This window comes from Panthera tigris, chromosome F2 (assembly GCF_018350195.1).
Source record: "Panthera tigris isolate Pti1 chromosome F2, P.tigris_Pti1_mat1.1, whole genome shotgun sequence".
Lineage (NCBI taxonomy): Eukaryota > Metazoa > Chordata > Mammalia > Carnivora > Felidae > Panthera > Panthera tigris.
Window position 1 is genome coordinate 481,348 of NC_056676.1, and position 22,433 is coordinate 503,780.

The 22,433-nt window shown below is 38.2% G+C and overlaps 1 pseudogene; it reads left to right on the top strand.

The window, feature by feature from the left end:
* LOC122230446 overlaps window positions 1-22,433 on the top strand; it is a 78,510-nt pseudogene that overhangs the window by 38,370 nt on the left and 17,707 nt on the right.

Sequence of the window (22,433 nt, forward strand, 5' to 3'; positions counted from 1 at the left end):
GAATGTCTTTTATATAAATCTGTTTCTACATGTCTGGTTACTTACTTGGAATCAATTCTTCAATATAATATAATCTGGTTAAAGTATAAAAATTTTTTAAAAAGTCATTGATCCATATTTTTTAAATTGTTCTCAGGAAAGTTTATATTACTTTGTGTATCTACCAACAGATTATAAAATGGTCATTTTTCTCAAGACAGTAAAATTCCCCCAATTTATTCCGTTTGCTTCTTAACATGCAGGGGTTAAAAGGTAAAGTGGGGCTGCCTGGGTGGCTCAGTTGGTTAAGCATCTGGCTTCAGCTCAGGTGATGATCTCGTGAGTTTGAGCCTTGCTTTGGGTGAGCACGAGCCCCGCGTCGGGTGAGCTCCTCTCTCCCTCTCTGCGCGTCGTGGGATTCTGTCTCTCTTTCTCTCTGACCTCGCTCACTTGCACCATCTCTCTCTAAAAAAATTTAAACAAAGTAAAATGGGGGCGCCTGGGTGGCTTAGTCAGTCAAGCATCCGACTTTGGCTCAGGTCATGATCTCAGGGTGCGTGAGTTCGAGCCCCACATCGAGCTGTGTGTTGTCAGTGCAGAGCCCACTTCGGATTTTCTGCTTCCCTCTCTCTCTCTGCCCCTCCTTTGTTTGCATGAACTCTCCCTTTCTCTCTCAAAAATGAATAAACATTAAAAAAAAGTAATACGGAAAGTGATTACTGATGTTTTTTCAACATCTCTGTCATAGGTAGATAAAATTAATTCAAAAGTGTAAATTAATTCAAAAGGTCATATTACTCTTTATTGTTTACTTAATACGTATCCTGTGTTCTAAAAGGGATGTTTAAGTGATTCGTAAAGTAGGTAATCACCCTCAACAAGGTAAGTTGCAAGTGTTGTGGAAGAAGAAACAAAAATATAGGCAACAGATATTAGACTCGTCAGCGTAGTCTTGGATGACAGTAATCTGCATGTGTATGTTGTGTAAACAACATCCACAGATGCTCTCTTACACTGCACATCATTTTTGGAGGTACCTGTAAGGTTTCTTCAAGTGGAAATTTTATTTCCAGTGAATTGATAAACTTGCTTATAGACAGCAAATTCTCTTTTTAATGAGAAACTGAATTATCTGTCCTATGGAGGAATAATTATACCTGTGGGAAAGGGGGTAATTTTCAACTCTAACTTTCCTGAATAATTTTGAAACTTCCTCTCCTACAACATCTACCAGAGTTATTACTGACTAAAACTAAGTTGCATAATGCTTTCTCCTGGGTTTTTTTCAACTGTATATATGGTTTGGAAGAGATTGAAGTGACAAATTAAAAACGTGAGCCCTACAAGGAAAACAATTGGAGAACATAGAAATTTTTCATTTGGATAATAAGCTAACTTATGTGGAACCAGATCATAAAATGAAATTTTTATGTCTAACAAAACAAATTTTAAAAGAAGCACATGTAGGGGCGCCTGGGTTGCTCAGTAGGTCGAGCGTCCGACTTCAGCTCAGGTCACGATCTCGGGGTCCGTGAGTTCGAGTCCCACGTCGGGCTCTGGGCGGATGGCTCAGAGCCTGGAGCTTGCTTCCGATTCTGTTTCTCCCTCTCACTCTTTGCCTCCCCCGTTCATGCTCTCTTTCTCTCTCTGTATCAAAAATAAATAAATGTTAAAAAATGAATTAAAAAAATAAAAGAAGCACATGTAATTGCAGATGTACCTTAAAACAAGAAAAAGAAGAAAAAAGAAATGCTGATATGTTATATGAAAACATTAGGGAAAAGTTAAGAAGAAACGAAGACGATTATAAGAAAGAAGTTGAAACAAAACAAGTTGAACTCGCTCTTAGAACGCTAAACATGGAATTGAAGGCCACAAAATATCAGGTAAATCAGTTTTTGATAAAAACTGTATTTCCATCATTATTACATAGTGCAATACATATATATTTTATAGTATACATTTCACTCAATATATATTATTTAGGTTTAAAATAAATTAAAACAAGGGATCTTGTTCTTTTGAGCATTTTTTTAAAGTTCTCCTCTTCAGTTTTTGACCTTTTTTTTACCGGTATGAGACCAGAATCATAATGAAATGTGTCTCCAGGTTGTAGAAGAGTGCAGTGACACTCAGTGACAACCTTCTCCAGGTCAGAAGGCCAGAGTCTTACAAGATGGAAGTCTAAACAATTACCTTTACAAGCAAAAGGAGCAAGAAATGGCTCATAAGAAAACTAATTCTAAGGTATCTTCTTTAGTTATTTTGAAGTACATGTGTGTATGTATTTGTATACATTCTATTTTTTAGTTACTATTACTTTTTTTCTCCGTGTGTGTATAAATATATATATGTATATATGAAACTGAACTCTGTTCATCATGGAAAGTATAAAGGATTTTAAAAGCACATATATTTTGCAGAAGGGCATGGGGGATGGTGGCATTTTTGCTTCACTGGATAAAATAATATTCTTGATTAAATGCATTTGTGTGCAACAACTAGTGACATTCATAATGTCCTCATCCAAAGGAGAGGCTTTTATTACTTTCTTTAGGCATTGATGAGCTTTCCCTAATCTCAAAACTATTTCTACTGGCAATATGTGTTTTGATTTTGAACAGTTACTTCACTGCCTTGATACATTACTAGGTTAGTTGAGCACTTCTGCTAATGGACAGGAGGACGAGTGTAGCCAGTTCACTGGTCATATTTTCGGCATCAAGTCTCCAACTTTTGAGAAATATAACAGTTTTGCTTCAAGTAGCATCCTATTTCATTACAAGGAACTTTTGATAACAATGTTATGCTGTGGCATATACTTAATGATAATATATTGATAGGTATTGTATTCCTAATAAAATGGTTGAGTGTATTTCCCCACTTTTATATTTATTACTGTTTTCAACATGAAGAGGAAATACAAGTTATTGCAGCAGTAAATCCTCTCATGATTTTCTAAGAGATGTATAAATTTCACCTTATTTCCTATGAGTAGTTTGAAATACAAGACTTCTTTCGTACTTGTGTATTTACACTAGAGAAGTGGCAGTGGTTGGTGCAAGAACACTAGTTGTGGAGTGAGAAGACCTGGGGAGAGTCCTGCAGCTCACTCTTTTAATCTCTCCATTCTAGAATTGTTATAACCAAATGAGTTCATTGATGTATGTAGAAGGGTTTGTATTATACTACAGTGCCTAGATTTTTCAGTTATCAATAGATATAATTCTTATAACTGACTACAGAAATGGTAGCAAAGTAGATATCTCTGGAATATTCTCAGGAAAGAAGAATTTTAGGAAATTTAATCTGTCCTAGTATATGCAGAGCTAAGGATTTTACTGTGGGGTACCTGTGTTCGATATCTACCATAAACTCAATATTTAAGTGTAGGCTGATGTATTAATCTTTTATTTTAGGCCTTCTGGTTTGTAAATCAGAGAAAGGCTTTTCCAATTCTAAGATTCTGAAAACTTTTCTCACAAATTCTTTTTTACTTTCATGCCTTCTTTATCTTCAGTTAAAGTTCTGAAATTTTGGGAACTTATGCTTGTATAAAATTTGGGATTTGGAGCCAAAGTTATTTTTTTCCACTTGGATATTCACTTACTGTAATCTTCCTTCCTTCCTTTCTTTTTATGTTTCTTTATTCATTAGAGAGAGGCAGAGAATACAAGCAGGGGAGGAGCAGGGAGAGAGAGAGCGAGAATTCTGAGCAGGCTCCTGACTGTCAGCACAGAGCCTGATGCAGGGCTTGAACCCACAGAATGTGAGATCATTCCCTGAGCCAAAATCAAGAGTCAGTCACAACCAACTGAAACACCCTGGCACACCCGGGAACCTTTTCATTGTTTAAACATAGATTATACCTTCATTTCAAAGAAAATCATGATAATGCCATTTTGAGTGCTATCTGAAAATGTGCTTTGTTTTACTTAGCATTCTGATAGTCATGAGAAAACCCAAGATCTGTTGCATAAAAACCACATGCTGCAGGATGAAATTGTCATGTTAAGACTGGAGACAGACACCATAAAATCAGATAAAAGTGTTATCAGAATCAGATAACAACTTTTGTGTCTTTAACTGAATTCAGTGAACAGGATTGTGTGTTTTACAAAAAGACGGTGAAATGATGTATGTGTTGATATTTCTCAATGTATGTATGTGAGAGTTGTCTATTATTAACATAATTTAATAAGAGGATTTAGAAAATCAGTAAAAAAATGTCTTATTAGGTAGGTGTGAGACAACTTCAATAAGAACTGGCTGATACTCTGAAAACACAGTATATGTCGGGGGCTTCCCCAGAGGTTATGTCACATCTTCTTCTGGAAGATGAAACACGGGATCTCAAGAATAAATTCGGTCAAATCAGAAATCAGGTAACAAATGTAACCTGTAAACAGCTAACTTATAGGTGGTTAAATAATATAAAGTGTTTTAGGATAATAATGTTCATGGACTGCTTTCTTTGGTATTTTCATTATAATTAATTTATTATGATTTTAGTATCTTTACAATGCATTTATTTTGTAAAATCTGCCTTCCCTTCTACTATTTGTGTTATACATTTTTTTCTTATTATACTCTTAAGAAAGTTGAGGCTTTTTTATCCTTCCTCACAGAAATTGAGAGACTTCTTTCATTCTTTAATTTAAAATTTTTTCAGTTTTTTAATTTATTTTGAGAGAGAGAGTGTGTGCGTGCATGTTAACAGGGGAGGGGCAGAGAGAGGAGAGAGAGAGATTGCCAAGCAGGCTCCATGCTGTCAGTGTAGAGCTAATGTGAGGCTCAGTCTCATGAACCGTGAGATCATGACCTGAGCTGAAAGAACAATTGGATGGTTAACTCACGTAGCGGCTAAGGTGCCACAAGAGACTTTTGTCCCCTACTAAACAATGTTTTTTAACGATATCTCTATTACCATGATGAGGCGAGCTAGATCAAATCAGAAGATAATGTTTAATGGAATGTTTCAGATAACTGTCTTAGTTCTCATCTTCACTTTTGGGAAGAATATGTATTGATTTCAGGATGACTTGTACAGAAAGATCACTTCACAAACCACTTGAACTTAGGCCTTTCCTTCATTTTCTTTTAGACATATTGTCAAAGCACGGAAATATTCAGATCATGTAGAGTATGGAGGACCAAAAGTGAGAATTAAGAACACTGTGTCCTGCCATTGAGCACTTTTGAAGTAAAATATACCATAAAAATCACCCATTTGCCACGCACAGTTCACTGTCTCTGTGTACACTCATGCAACCATCACTGCCATCGAGTAGAATATTTTCCTCGCCCTGAAAGGAAACAATTACCCGTTGCCCCAAGCCTCAGGCAACCACCAGTCTACTACTTGGTCTCTCAGTGGAGTTGCCTCTTGTGAATATTTCATATAAATGGAGTCACACAACGTGTGGTCCCTTGGGAGTAGCTAGCTTCACTTAATGTTTTCTGGGTTCATCTGTGTTTACAGCTTATATCAGTGCTTCATTTCTTTTTATTGTCAAACAGTACTCCATTTTGGGCTAAGGCCCTTGTTCATTCATCAGTTGATGGACCTTTGGGTTGTGTCCACTTCTTGCCTATTAATACTGCTGCGTAGTTCTTGTGTGGACAACCGTTTTCAATGTATCTGCCGTCAGATTTATCCTCTGAGTTAATTGTGTTGATTTCACCATCTCTCAGCCGTTACTCATGCTGTCCTTACTGTCTTTTTAGTTTCTGTTCCTCGTGAGTAAACCTATGTTATTCGGACTTGGCTCACAGTCTCCTTTCCAATGAACTTTCTCTGACTCTTTTAACTCCCATTAGCTTTAACTCTCTTGACACTTGTCATCTAACCTGTGCAGAACAATTCAGTCCTTTATTTGACATTGTTTTTATTTTTTTAGTGACAGGTAATTTCGTCTTCCTAAGTATAAATTTAAGGGATAATAATAATTGATACATGTGGTACTTATCCTTGCATAAATTGAAAATATTTTAACTTAACAGTTTTTCCGATAAAATTAAGTGCTTTATACTGTATCAATAAATTCTTCTTGGAAACTTTGGTATAACAAAGATTTTTTTTCTAAATATATGTTAAGAAATGAAATACTAAATTGAGGGGTGACGGGCTCCAGTCGAATCAGAGTCTGCCTTTGGCTCAGGTCATGATCTCCACGTTCTTGAGATGGAACCCTGCAGTGGGATTTCTGCTGTCAGCAGAACCTGCGTTGGATCCGTTGTGTCCTTCACGTTCTGCTCCACTCAGACTCATACTCTGTATCAAAAAATAAAGGTTAAAAATTGTGGGTATATCTCTACAAACACAAAAAACTTATATAAGTAAAACTATTAATGAAAGTACTTTATTAAATAGAGGAGAAATATTCAATCAAATGTTTATTTTTTGTTTCCCTCTCACTATGATAAAGCACGCTAAATTTTCTTTCTTCCATACACAGCCAGGAAAGGGATTTACAGATTTATAGCACTTTACCAACTGCAAATATCTGGGGACAGCTTTTCTGATATGCTGTACCACAAAGCCTTAATCTCTTCATCAGATTAAGAAAAAGAAATATCTGCTCCCTCAGGGCCTTACCTAGTAACATAGTGCTCCTACCATTGCAAGTTCAGAAACTCATTTTTTTCTATTCACTTGAGTTAATTAGCCTTTCAGAGATTTCACAATTCAATATCAGAAAAGACTAATGTGCCATTCAGGATTCTAATTTATTGATATATAGTGAAACCCCAACTGTTTTCCAAGCGGAACAGTTAATGTCATCCCACTCTCACTTTCCTTTTTAGGATTCACATTGTAAATCCTAAGTGGGAGCAATGAGGTAGATACACTGACCAACTCTTTTCTGTCAGTCACACAAGCTATATAATATATATGCAAGTTTCATTAGAGCTATACCTGTCAGGGGAACTAGAACATTCTGTTGACTTGTCCTTTTTGTAGCCGAAGAGACATTGAAAATTATTTTCTTTTCTAGACGTCTTATAAATGAGCCAATTTTCATGTAACATGACCAATCTGTTGATCATTCTTCTATGAAGGAGAGTGCTAAGCGTTGTCCTGCTACTATGCCCTAAAGAAATAATTAAGGTCTCAAAAACTAAAATTTGTAAGATTATCCAAAACTGATGAAGCTTATTAAAGAATAATGAGGGATTTTCTGTAGATCACTATAGAAAGGAATTAGGGTTATGGCATGAAATTTTCTGCCACTTTAAGGTCTTTCTTGTGAAACAAAAATTTAGCTTTCAGCCAACTCAGTCCATAGCTCTGACTTCTCTAGAAGGTTCTTATCTCCTGAATCCCCAAACAAGGGGCTACCTGGGTGAAAATATTTGATGCACACAATTTTGAGGTGAAGATTCTGGATTGGGAAGAAGAGGTAGCTCTAGCCAACTTAACCTTCCTAACAGTATAGTCCAGTAGGCGTCCGAAAAGAACTTCAGAAGACTTCCGTAAATTCAAATCTCTATGTACTAAGAAATTACTCAAAAGGAAACAAAGGCAAACCAGTGATCATCCAGCCCTTGAGATAAATGTCGTGTTATAAAGAAAAGCGAGACAAACTATGCTGGTCAGCACTCTAAGGGCAAGGGTGTCCCCCAAGACTCAATAAGAAAAACACACTCAAAATAACACTGAAAGAGTCTAAATAAAATGTACACGAATAGCTGTCTACAAAGGTAATCCATGTCAAATAATGATTTTTGAGTGTGTGGTTGAGGATGTTGTCTACGAGCACCTAGACGCAAGAACGAAAAGTACACAGGGCCTAGGTAAAGGGGTCAATGCTGGAAATGTGAATTAGGGAATCTGGTTTTGAAGCCTCTAGAGCAATTCAAAACACAGATAGCAAGGCTCAAGGACTTAATATCAGGGGTTGCCATCCTTTAGAAACAAGGTGGGGTCAGAAGAGCAGAGGGAGGGCATGGTCATTTTTCTCAGCTGCTGCTGAGAAGCAAAGCAGGATAAAGACCTTAAAAAATTAAAAAAAAATAAAAAAGAGGTACTTGATGACCCTCAAAATATAATAGTGGAATGGTAGGAGTAAAAGTTAGATTTTAGTGTAAAAGAAGGAAATAGGTGAAGAAGAATCTGTGAATGAGACGATACATTAAAGAATGTTCGAGTCCACTGCAAGGGGAGAAGCAGCGTGATAGATGTACAAAGCCTCAAAAATTAAGCAAATGGTTAATAGGAAAGGAGAAATTGAAATCTTTCTTTCTTATGCAGCCAGTGCTGGGATTTACAGATTTATAGTACTTTACCAACTGCAAAGCTCTGAAGACAGCTTTTCTGATAGGCTGTTACCACAAAGCCTTAATCCCTTCATCAGAGTACCTGCTAAAGCAGCCTAACATAAACAGTATGGACATGAAATGATTGAGGCACTTTGTTTTAGCAAGACTCCATTATTTCCATGTCAGTGACTTTCCCTTGCCTCTACTGGTCACGTAAAGCATCCATTACTCAATCTAGGAAGTGCTATTTGTACTGTAGTCCGTGAGTATTGTCCACTGTGTAGTATAGAGAGGGAGTTAGTTAAAAGTATTATAAGTGGGAAAAAAAATACTGTTTTTTGGTAGCGTTGGCGAAAGATGTGTGAAGTACTGAGGAGAGATTCTGGGCCTCATGCTCCCCATTTGCTGCCACTTGCGGTGGTATGAAGAATGACGTCAGTATAATTTGTATAGAGGACCACTTGTATTGGCATGCCACCTGCCTAAACTATTTCATTGTATTGGAACGCAAAATACAGCCACAGTAAGCATGCTAAATGCATACACTTAGAACTGACATTGTGTATGTACCCTTCTAAGTAGTTCATGTATTATTTCCTAATTTTAAATTCCCAAGATCCCAGTGAGGTAGATCCTATTATTATTTATGAGATCAATTTTATAAGGTTCTTTATTTTTAGAGAAAGAGAGAGAGAGAGAGAGAGAGAGAGAGAGAGAGAGATTGCCAAGCAGGCTCCTCGCTATCCACACAGAGCTCTATGTGGGGCTCAATCACATGACTCTGAGATCATGTCCTGAGCCGAAATCAAGAGCCAGACGCTGACCCGACTGAGCCACTCAGGTACCCCAGTGGTACTGTTATTACCTTCATTTTACAGATGCAGAGACTGAGACACCGAATTTTAGGTAGTGTGCTCAAGGTCATACAGCTCATAACCAGCAGAATTGGGAATTCAGACCCAGGCTTTCTGGCTCCTACTAAGATACTGCTTGTCAAACTCTTCCATGAAATATTTTGTAGTCACTGAAAACAGCATGTTCAGTTTCATAATCACGAGAATAGCAATGTCATTCACCTACGTGAATATTTAAAATCATAGTTGATATGGTGCTTGGAATATGAAAACTGAAATGTTTACCATAAGGTAAATTCCTATATTTCCTCCATTTGACCAGTAGATATATGTCTATCTGATCATATGTAATTTAAAAACATTAACAACGTTATGTTTTGTAGGAAAGTAAGATTTGTAAACTATTCTGTAACCGTATTGAGATGTTTTCATCTCAGGTCATAGTTTCTGTTGTAGAAGCTCAACTCTTGTTATGACCTCATACTAGCCATCGATCAGCATGTAGAGGAGGGTGTGGCTGGGGCCAATAAGATTTTAGTTACAGCGGCACTTGGACGGCTTAGTTGGTTGAGCGTCCTGACTCTTAATTTCCACTCAGGTCATGATACCAAACCCGACATCATGAGACCAGTCATGAGACCGAGCCCCACATAGGCTTCATCCTGAGCTTGCAGCCTGCTTACCATTTTCTCTGTCTCTCCCTCTGACTCCCTTCCCACTTGTTTGTGCCCTCTCCCTCTCTGTCTCTAAAGTTAAAAAAAAATTTTAGTTACAGAAATAGGTGATGGTGTTCTACAAGATCAGTATTTAAAATTATTTTTCTTTATTTTAGTTGCAAGAAGCACAGGAATGACATGCCGAGGCCATAAGATACGCTAAGATGAAAGATCATATGCTAAAGTATAATTTAAACCTAACAGAAAATAGCTTATTTTTAAAGCAGATAAGCAGTGTACTAAGAGGAATGTATTACTTATGCCAGTATATCATTGTTAAGCTGGATACAAATTCCAGATTTGACCTATTTTGAAATGCAAAAATTTGGCATCTTATCTCTCAATTCTGCACCATTACCACAAAACACGCGAAAATTGGCACAATTCCCAAAACTTCCTCTTGATACAATTTTAAGAATTTCTGAAATACCTTCATTTGTTCAGAAATTACACGATACTGTTTTAAAATTATGTGTGAGAATAATTATCTTAAGATCTGCATTTTAGGCTAAAGGTTAAAAATGCCAGGCAAGAAGAAACCATCAAACATCAAGCGGCCCAAATTCAAGATCTTCAGAGCAATATGCTAAAGGCAAAATTGGTAAGTCGATCTCTTAATGCCTGTCTTACTGAAAAGGAATCCTTATTTCACTAATCATATGGAAAATCTCACTGACAAAAATATTTGGTTGATATTGTTCCTCCTTGCTACTAGTGATGTAATTTTTCTATAGAGATGAAGCTGATTGAATTCATAAAGCATTGTTTGTAGTGAGATTTAAATAAAAATATTGTGAGAATCCAATAAAAGCAACATTTTATATATACTTCAATGAGCATTTGGTTTAGTCCTCCTTTTGGCTACTGTATATAATTCTGCTGTGAACGTTGGCATACAGATGTGTGAGTCCCTGCTAATATTTTTCAACGTGTTTCAAACCTCTGCACACTTTGAGTGATCATTTCATCTTGAATTTTGACTTTCTCTTGTAGTCTCAACACTTCAGTGAGAGTTTGAGAAAGGGTTATGTCAATAATGATTAGTTGTAATTCACAATTACACGTTTGCAATTTATTGTCTTCATCAAGAATTACTTAGCAGGTCGTTATGCAAATGTCCTTCTCAAAGGAATGGACTTTTTGTATTTGGAAAGGAAAAGAAATGCCAATAAAAATTTAGAAATGTGTGCTCACTAAGGGCCTTACCTAGTAACATAGTGCTCCTACCATTGCAAGTTCAGAGTTTTCACTCACTTGAGTTAATCAGCCTTTCAGAAATTTCACAAAACAATCTCAGGAAAGACTAATGTGCCATTCAGGATTCTAATTTATTGGTATGTAGTGAAACCCCAACTGTTTTCCAAGCGGAACAGTTAATGTCATCCCACTCTCACCCTCCTTTGTAAGAATCACTCTGTAAATCCTAAGTGAGAGCAATGAGGTAGATACACTGACCAACTCTTTTCTGTCAGTCACACAAGCTATATAATATACATGCAATTTTCATTAGAGCTATACCCGTCAGGGGAACTAGAACATTCTGTTGACTTGTCCTTTTTGTGGCCGAAGAGACATTGAAAATTATTTTCTTTTCTAGAGGTCTAATAAGTCACATTGTATTAGGGAATTTTCATGCGAGTAACATGACAATCTGTTGATCAGTCTTCTATGAAGGAGAGTGCTAGGCGTTGTCCTGCTACTATGTCCTAAAGAAATCATTAAGGTCTCAAAAACTAAAATTTGTAAGATTATCCAAAACTGATGAAGCTTAAAGAATAACGAGGGATTTTCTGTAGATCCCTACAGAAAGGAATTAGGGTTATGGCATGAAATTTTCTGCCACTTTAAGGTCTTCCTTGTGAAAAAAAAACTTAGATAGCTTTCAGCCAACTCAGTCCATAGCTCTGACTTCTCTAGAAGGTCCTTATCTCCTGAATTCCAAAACCAGAGGCTTCCTTGGTTGAGAAATTTTTTTGTGGTGGGCGCGCATTATTCTTGTTGTATATTTAGTTTTTATTTTTTTCAAATTTGTATCCAAATTAGCATTTAGTGAAGCCATGATTTCAGGAATAGATTCCTTAATGCCCCTTACCCATTTAGCACACCCCCCCCACAACCCCTCCAGCAACCCTCAGTTTGTTCTCTGAGTCTCCTGTGTTTGTCTTCCTCCCTGTTTTTATATTATTTTTGTTCCCCTTCCCTTTTGTTCATCTGTTTTGTCTCTTAAAGTCCTCATACGAGGGAATTCATATAATTTTTGTCTTTCGACTAATTTCACTTAGCATAATACACTCCAGTTCCATCCACGTAGTTGCAAATGGAAGGATTTCATTCTTTTTGATTGCTGAGTAATAATCCATGGACTATATATACCCCATCCTTTTTTTTAATTTTTTTTTAACGTTTTACCCATTTCTGAGACAAGAAGAGACAGAGTGTGAACAGCGGAGGGTCAGAGAGAGGGAGACACAGAATCTGAAACAGGCTCCAGGCTCTGAGCTGTCAGCACACAAATTGACGCGGGGCTCGAACTCACGGACTGGGAGATCAAATGACGTGAGCCAAAGTCAGCCGCTTAACCGACTGAGCCACCCAGGCGCCCCATACCACATCTTCTTTATCCATTCATCCATCGGTGGACATTTCGGCTCTTTGCATACTGTGGCTATTGTTGAGAGTGCTGCTCTAAACCTGGCGGTGCATGTGTCCCTTCGAAACAGCACACCTGTATCCCTTGCATAAATGCCTAGTAGTGCAATTGCTGGGTCGTAGGTTAGGTCTATTTTTAGTTTTTTGAGGAAACTCCATGTTTTCCAGAATGGCGGCACCAGCTTGCCTTGCCACCAGCAATGGAAAAAGATCCTCTTCTCTGCATCCTCGCCAACATGTGTTGTTGCCTGAGTTGTTAATGTGAGCCATTCTGACAGGCGCAAGGTGGTATCTCAGTGTGGTTTTGATTTGTATGGCCATCTGGATGTCTTTGGAGCAGTGTCTATTCATGTCTTTTGCCCATTACTTCACTGGATGACTTGTGTTTTGGGTGTTGAGTTTGAGAAGTTCCTTGTAGATTTTGGATACTAACCCTTTCTCTGATATGTTATTTGCAAATACCTTCTCCCATTCTGTAGGTTTCCTTTTAGTTTTGATTGTTTCCTTCGCTGTGCACAAGCTTTTTATTTTAATGAGGTCCCCCTAGTACATTTTTTCCTTTGTTTCCCTTGCCTCCGGAGACGTTTTGAATAAGAAGCTGCAGGCAAGATCAAAGAGGGTCTTGCCTGCTTTCTCCTCGAGGATTTTGATAGCTTCCTGTCTTCCATTGAGGTTTTTCATCCATTTTGAGGTTATTTTTTGTGTGATGAACACCTTTTTATGTGAACATGTTTTGATTTCTCTTGGGTATATACCTATAAATACAGTTGCTGGTTCACATGGTAACTCTGTTAAATAAACTTTTCTGTTTGTTTTTGTTTTGTTTTTTCAACCTTTTGAGAAGGGGCAGGCAACTGGGTGGCTCAGCCAGTTGCGTGGCCGGCTCTTGATTTCAGCTCAGGTCATGATCTCAGGGTTGTGGAATCAAGCCCTACATTGGAGCCTGCTTGGGATTCTCTCCCTCCCTCTCCTCTGTTCCTCTACCCCACTTGTGCACTCTCTCTCAAATAAGTTTAGAACAACTGTTTTTCTAGATTAACCTTTTGAGGAACTGCCAGACTGTTTCCAAAGTGGCAGCAACATTACATTTTCATCAGCAGTTTTTGAGAGTACCCATTTTCCTGATTCTTGCCAATATTTGTCATTATCTGTTACTTTTATGATAGCAATTCTAGTGGGTATGAAACGGCTTCTTGTGGTTTTTGGTTTGCATTTTCTTAGAACTAATGCTGTTGAACATGTCTCCTTTATTTTTGAGACAGACAGTGTGAGCAGGGGAGAGGCAGAGAGAAAGGGAGACACAGAATCTGAAACAGGCTCCAGGCTCCCAGCTGTCAGCACAGAGCCTGATGCGGGGCTCGAACCCAAGAACCGTGAGATCGTGACCTGAACCCAAGTCAGAAGCTTAACTGAGCCACCCAGTCACCCGAACATCTCCCTTTGAACGTTATTATCCCTTTCTGTATCGTCTTTAAAGAACTAATCCATTCTTTTGCCCGTTTTTCTACTGGATTGTCTTTTCGTTATTGGAAGAGTTATTTAAATATCCTACATACAAATCCCTTAAGAGATATGGGATTTTCAGGTATTTTCTCCTATTTAGTCACTTGCCTTTTCACTTTCTTGATGGTGATACTTGAAGCATAGTATTTTTTAATTTTGATGAAGTAAACTCAATCTGCTTTTGTCTTTTGGTGTCATGTCTAAGAAATCATTGCCAAATCCAGTCACAAACATATACATGTAAGCTTTTTTCTAAGAGTTTTATCATTTTAGCTCTTAGATTTTAATTTTTTATATATGCTATGGGGTAGAGGTCTGATTTTATTACTTTGCATGTGGGTATCCATCTGTCTCAGTACCGCTTGTTATAAAGACTATTCTTATTCTAATTGTCTGGCACCCTTGTGGAAAATCAGTTCACTATAATGTGAGAGTTTATGTTTAGATTCTCAATGATAATACATTGATCTATATGTCTGTCCTTATGCCAGTACCATATCAAATTTTATGAAAACTTTTTCCTAGTTATCTTGCAAATTACCAGTCACTTGTGTAATAATAAAAAGTCAATGTAGTAGAACTTAACTTTGCTCCTACAGAGATTTTTGCTTCTTGAAGGACACTTTCGCCAGCCTATGCTGGCTACGCCAGCCATTGCTGACCCCATGACTCAATGTGAAGTCAGGCTCAAAAACATAAAATGCTCTTTCTTTAGTGTGTTCAGACTTTTATCTATTTATTTATATTTATATGTATTTTTAGAACATGCACAAGCAGGACGAGGGGGTGTGTGGGGAGAGAGAGAGGAGAGAGAATTTTTAGCAGGCTTCACAGTGTTGAGGCTGACAGTGGTCTTGGTCCCATGACCTTGGGATCATGACCTGAGAGGTTGAGGCTCAACTGACTGAGCCACCCAGGTTCCCCGCCTGTGCAAACTTTTAGTGTCTCAGTGGTGCCCACTTTCATTTCCATCAAATCTTGGCCATAGGATCTCTTGACTCAGTCTACCGTTTACTTCATGTTTTATTATCTCATTATAATGCATAGACTCATCCATAGTTTTCACCATCTAGGAAGGAAAAATTAACTCTGAGCTATTCCTCTTTCCTGTTAAGCAATCTTGCTAATCCATCATCTTGCATTTCACAATGAGATCCTCTTCTGACCTGGTTCTTTTGTGTAACACTGGTGTTAATCCTGTTCTTGGCACAGATCCTACATTCTTGGAAACACAGTAGTCTGTATCCCCTTGTTTCACTTAAATAGAAAGATATGCATAGCTATACGTTATAGCTCAGCATATAATTAATGGAATAATCATTACATCATTCAAATAATACAGCTGTACATAGTGAGTTAGTATTAAGTTGATTTATCAGAGACAGATAGTAAATTGGTAATTTGAATGACAACAAACTTTGAAGCCAACTTGTATGATATGGAGAAGCATTGTGGGACAAGACAAAGAGGTCTTTGTGGTCTTACCTCCCCACAAAAACAAGGTTGGAATAAAGTAAAAGAGAATGTGCAGTTAATTTAAGTAGTACTAAAGGACAGTACATTTGTTTTGCTACTGAAAAGATGAAAAATGATTCTATAACATTCTCTTTATTTCCTCACTGAGGAAAGGAGAATGAAGATTGAGTATTCAATGGAATAAAAAATACTAAAAGCTGCCTATTTCCTTTAATTGAAATCAGATCAAAGGCCCAGTTTTGGTTATCACATTGACTCTTTATAGTTTTTCAACTATTGTGCTTCAAATCATATGTCTCTGTGCTTCTACCTTGGGAAATTCTAAAGAGGCATTTCTGCCTACCCGTAAGAATTTTGGAATTGAAGGGAGTCTTAGCAAAAGATCTTAGAGACAGGAAGATGGCAGAGGAGTAGGAGGACTCTAGGCTTGCCTCATCCCACGAATACAACTAGGTAACAGTCAGCTCACCCTAAATACCCCAGAAATCGACCTGAAGACTGAGAGAACAAACTCCACAACAAAAGAGAGAAAAGAGGCCACATCAAAGAAGGTCCTTGATGCAGAAATGTCGCCTAGAAGAGAAACAGATCCTGGCTGCTGCAGACGGGAGTCGAGATTGTGGGTAAGGATGAGAGAGAGGAATGCACAGGGGAATGCACAAAGAGAACATATCCCCATACCCACTGGCTTGGAAAACAAGAAGGGCTGCATTTCGTGAGTTCTTGCAACCAGTAGTGCTTCAAGTCTGGAGTTTAAAAGGGTATCCGGTTTAGATGGCTTAGAGCCCAGAAGTACTGCACTGCTCTTCGACAGAAGGCAGGCAAACAACGTGGGAGCATACAGCATGGATACAGTGGTCTGAAGAGTGCCTGGGGCACACAATGAGGAGATTAGTTGCTCTTCTCAGAGCACGTCCCTCAGAGGCAAAGTTCAGAGAGACCTGTGTGTAGGAACAAAGCTGCTGGCTGGCAACATCTCCTTCTCCTGCCCGTCACCACAAATATAAAGTCACCTGCAGGAAGCAGTGCATTGCTAACACTGGCTACCTAGCTTGCTTACATCAAGCACTACTCCCTTGCACTCTGGTGGAACTTCATTTTTTAATCACTCTTGCTTGAGGTCCAGCACAGCAGACCCATCTCCCAAACCAAGAAAAATGCCTGCCCACACCACATCTCCCAGCCAGAGAGTTTCCCTTGGCCTCATTTCCAGTGGAGGTGGTGACAGGTCTCATTTCATAAGCAGACCAGAGCACACCTAGTTAAAACTCGCTACGTTCAGGTCAGGGACCAAAAACTCACCAGACCAGGCAAGGAGAGTCTCTGCAGACGACTCGCCTGAAGGATAGCATAGCCAGAACACAACAGCAGAACACATGCAGCACACACTGGTGACACTCCCTGAAGTGCTAGACCCTGGGCATTACATGACGTCTTTTTCCTAAGTCCATTACTTTCTGAAGCAGGTGACATAACTGGCTTCTCTAACACACAGAATCTGGCAGACATTTAGACAAAATGAAAAGACAGAGGCATTTATCCCAAATGAAAGAACAGGATAAGGCCATGGCCAGAGACCTAAATGGGACATATGTAAATAACACGCCTAATGGGGAATTTAAAAGAATGATCATAAGGCTATTCACTGGACTTGAGAAAAGAATGGAAGACATCAGAGGGACCCTTGCTACAGACATAAAAGAGTTCCAGAATCAGAGATGAAGAGTGTAGTAAAAATAAACAGCAAGCTGGAAGAAGCAGAGGAAAAAATTAATGACTTAGAAGACAAAGTAATGGAAAGCAGTGAGGCTGAAGAAGACCAAGAAGAATTATCAATGCAAGAATAGACTTAAGGAACTCTGTGACTCCGTCAAATATAAAAACATTCATATGATAGGAGTCCCAGAAGAAGACAGAGAGAAGTGGACAGATAATTGATTTGAAGACACAATAACTGAAAAATTCCCTAATGTGGAGAAGAAAACAGACACCAAGATCCAGAAGGCACAGAGAAATTCCATCAAAATCGACACCCAAGACATGTTGTAATTAAATTTGCAAAATATACTGCTAACATCTTTGTTTTTAGTGTTTTCTTTTTTCTTTTTTTTATTTCCATGACGGAATGCAGACACAAGCAGGGGAGGGGCAGAGAGAGAGAGGGAGAGAATCCCAAGCACTCTCTGTGTTGTCAGTGGAGAGCCCACTGGAGGGCTTAAACCCACAAAATGCGAGGTCACAACTTGAGATAAGATCAAGTCATGCTTTACCGACTGAGCCACGAAGGCTTAAAAGTAGCAAAACAAGTCATTAACTTCCAAGGGAAAACCCATAAGGCTAGCAGGAGATTTTTCAACAGAAACTTTGCAAGGCAGAAGGAATTGGCATGATATATTCAAAGTGCTGAATGAGAAAAATCTGCAGCCAAATACACTCTATCCAGTAAGGCTATCATTCATAAGAGAAGAAGTGATAAAGAATTTCTCAAACAAAAATGGAAGGAATTTGTGACCACTAAATCCGCCTGTAAAAAATATTATAGGAGACTCTGAGTGGAAAGGAGAGATCAAAAATGACAGTATAAAGGCAGGAAATGTAAAAGTAAAATATATATTTCTGTAAAAAAAAATCGTCAAGGAATGACCCAAAAAAGGATATACAATATAATAGCTTATCAAAACATGGGGAGGAGAAAAAAAATGAGCTCTAACTTAAGTGACCATCAACAATATAGACTGCTACACGTAGAAGAGGTGATATACAAATTGCCTATCAACAACAAAGCCCACTAATAAGCATGCAAAGAATAAAGAGAAAGAAATCCAAATATATCCTTAAAGCAAATTAGAAAGACATTGAGAGAAAAACAATAAAGGATTTGAGAAAATCTCCAGAAACAACCACAAAAGTAGTAAAATGACAGTAAATACATAAGTGTCAATAATTTGGATATAAATGGAATAAACACTCCAAACAAAAGACCTAGGGTGACAGGATGGATTAAAAAACAAGACCCATCTGTATCCTGCCTATAAAAACCTCATTTTAGACACAAAGACACCTGCAGACTGAAAGCGAGGGTATGTTTGCACTGTTGGTGGTAATGCAAGCTGGTGCAGCCGCTGTGGAAGAATGTGTAGGTTCCTCAAAACAATTGAAAATCAAACTACCCTACGACCCCTCAATAGCACTATTGGGAATTTATGCAAAGGATACAGGAGTGCTGATTACTAGGGGCACATCTACTCCAATGTCTCTAGCAGTGCTTTCAACAATAGCCAAATTGTGGAAAGAGCCTAAATGCCCATCAACTGATAAAGAGATGTGGCTTATATATACACTGGAATACTACCTGGCATGGAGAAAGAGTGAAATCGTGCTATGTCTTGCAATGTGGCTGGAACTGGAAGGTGTTATGCTGCATGAAACAAGTCACAGAAAGACAGATATCATATGTTTTCGCTCATTTGTGGAACTTGAGAATCTTAACAGAAGACCCTGGGGGAAAGGAAGAGGAAAATTAGTTACAAACAGAGGAGAGGGGCAAACCATAAGAGACTCTTGAATGCAGAGAAAAAATAGAGGGTTGATGGGGGGGCGGTGGGTGAGAAGGGAAAGTGGGTGGTGGGCATTGAGGAGGGCACTAGTTGGGATGAGCCCTGTGTGTTGTCTATAAGTGATGAACCACGGGAATCTACCCCCAAAACCAAGAGCACACTGTGGCTTTGAGCCATACAGAGAAAGAAGATATCATATGTGTTAACTCTTATGTGGATCCTGCAAAACTTAACAGGAACCCATGGGGGAGGGGGAAGGAAAAAAAAAGAGGTTAGAGTGGGAGAAAGCCAAAGCATAAGATAATCTTAAAAACTGAGAACAAACTGAGGGCTGATGAGGGGTGGGAGGGATTGGAGGGTGGGTGATGGGTATTTAAGAGGGCACCTGTGGGATGAGCACTGGGTGTTGTATGGAAACCAATGTGACAATAAATTTCATATATTTAAAAAAAAAAGAAAGGATACAATATGGCTTGAAGGACAGAGAGGACCAGATTGGACTTAAGAGATTTTTTCAGAACGTTTCATCCTAAAACAGAATACACATTGTTTTCAAGTGTACATGGAATACTTTCAAGAATGGATCACAAACAAAAAAACAGGCCTTAATTTTTAAAAACAATACATGCAAGTTAAATAGCGTGCTACTACACTGGAATGGGTTAAGCAGGAAATACAAGAAGAAATTTTAAAAATTACGTGTATACAAATGGAAATGAAAAAACAATGTCCTGAAACCTTTGAGATGCTGCAAAAATGGTCCTAAGAGGGAAGTACAGAGCAATATAAGCCTACTTCAAGAAGCAAGAAAAATTTCAAACAACCTAACCTTACACCAAAGGAGCTAGAAAAAGAACAATAAATGAAGCCCATAACCAGCAGAAGAAAGCAAGTAATAATGATCAGAGCAGGGGGACTTTGGGTGGCTTACCTGGTTGTCTGACTCTCGATTTTGGCTCAGGTCATGATCTCACAGTTGTGAGATAGAGCCCCGTGTTAGGCTCTCTGCTGCCAGCATGGAACCTACCTGGTATTCCCTCTCTCTCTCTCTCTCTCTCTCTGCCCATCCCCCACTCTTTTGTGGTCTCTCTCAAAATAAAATTTAAAAAAGAGATTAAAGCAGAAAAGAATGATAGAGAAACAAAAAACAGATAAAACTAGAACAGATCAATGAAACCTAAAGCTGGTTCTTTGTAAAAATTAATAAAACTGATAAGGCGTTAGCCAGAGTAATCAAGAAAATAGAAAAGACCGAAATAAATAAAACCACAAATGTGAGAGTAGAAATAAGAACCAACACCACACAAATGCAAATATGTATGAGAGAGTATTGTGAAAAAAATGTATGCCATAAATTTGGACAACTTAGAAGAAATGAAAAAATTCCTAGAAATATAAAACTTACCAAACTTAAACAAGAAGAAATAGAAAATTTGAAAAAAAAAATCAATAACCAGCAAGGAAACTGAATCAGAAATCAGAAAACTCTCAACAAACACAAGTCTAGGACCAGATGACTTCAGACATAAATATTAACATGTAAAGAAGAACTAATACAGGAAAACAAAAAGAAAAGAAAAAAGAAAGTTTAACCTGTCCTTTTCAACTTTTTCCAGAAAAACATAAAAGGAAGGGAAACTTCCAAATTCATTCTATGCCAGCTGTACCCTGATACCAAAACCAGATAAAGACACCACAAAGAGAATTACAGGCCAGCATCTCTGATGAACATGCAAAAATCTTCAACAAAATAAGCAAACTGAATCCAACAATACATTTAAAAATCATTTCCGGGGGGCAGGGGCAGCTTGGTGGCTTAGTCAGGTAAGTATCCAACTTCAGCTCAGGTTACGATCTCATGGTCCGTCGGTTTGAGCCCAGTGTCAGGCTCTGTTGACAGCTTGGACCCTGGAGATTATTTCAGATTCTGTGTTTCCCTCTCTCTTTGTCCCTCCCCTGCTTGTGCTCTTTCTCAAAAATAAATAAATATTAAAATTATTATTCACTATAATTAAAATTAATTATTCACTATAACCAAATGGGATTTATGCTTGGTTTGCAGGGGTGGTTCAATATTTGGAAATCAATGAATGTGATACCTCATAATAATTTTCAAAAAAGAATAAAATATTGCAATAGATGCAGAAAAAGAATTTGACAAACTATAACATCCATTCATGATACAAACCTCAACAAAATAAGCTTAGAGGAACCCTACCTCAACATAATAAAGGCCATATATGGAAATTGAGCAGCTAATATGATCCTAACTGGGGAAAAACTGAGAGAAAAACTTCTTAGATCTTGCTTCTAGTTATCTGCTTCTTCTCATTAGCACCATTGGTTGTTAATAAATTAATCTTAACATTCATTACATCCTACTTTAATGGAGACCAATTTCTCCTATACAGGTTTATGTGTCTTCTCTTTTTTTTTAATCCACTTTTCAATTTATCATTTTTGTTTTTTTCTTAACAAACTCCCCAAAGATTAGATTTCTTTTGTTCACAAATCTGTTAGGAAAATGTGGTCAGGACAGCTAGTCTCTGCCCCGCTCAGCTTCAGGTGGGGCAACTGAAAGGTTTGGGGCTGGATCCATTTGAAGATTTGTTCACTATCGTCTGGTGGTTGATGCTGGCTGTTGCCTGGGACTTCAGTTCAGGAGGCAGCAGAAACACTTAAACTGACACACTTAGACGCTCTTTGTGGCCTAGACTTCCTCACTAGATGGGGAGCTAAATTCCAAGTAAGCAGCCTGAGATACAGAGCAAGGCAGAAGCTGTATCGCCTTTTGTCACCTAGGCTTGGGATACACACAAGATCATAGTCACATATTCTGTTCATTAGGAGCAAGTCACTAAGGTTGTTCCATGGCCTTTTTTTTTAATGGAATTAATATTTAAAACCTATGGACACCTTTAAAAAGCAGTATAATTTACCCACTGGCCACAAATTTTTGTATTCCTCCGACTTGAAAAATACATTCACTCCCCTCCCCCTCCAATACCTCCTGCAAGTCTCAGTTATCATGGCATCAGGTTCAGGGCTTGAGTCCAAGATCTCACCATCTTAATCAGGTGCAGTGGGGATAAGCTGCCTGGGTTATGGTATCTAAAGTATAGCTCCTTGAGTGCAAGGGTTCTCAATATGAGGACTTGAGAACGAAAGAGACTGTTATTTACCACTCACAAATGCAACATTCTAGTCAACTGCTGAAGACTCTCCCATTCAGAAAAAGAAGATGGGAAGCACCCTAGTCCATAAGAGTTTTGAAATATTGCCCGATGCATGCTGTCAATTCTTAAGTTGGGACGTAGTCCTAACCACGGGAATACTTTCTCCATGTCTCTTCCCTTTCTTTACTCTTTAAGCTCTTGGTTCCTTTCTTTTCATAAGGAATGACCTGTATTTGCAGCTGTTTTTTCATCCTGCTTCCT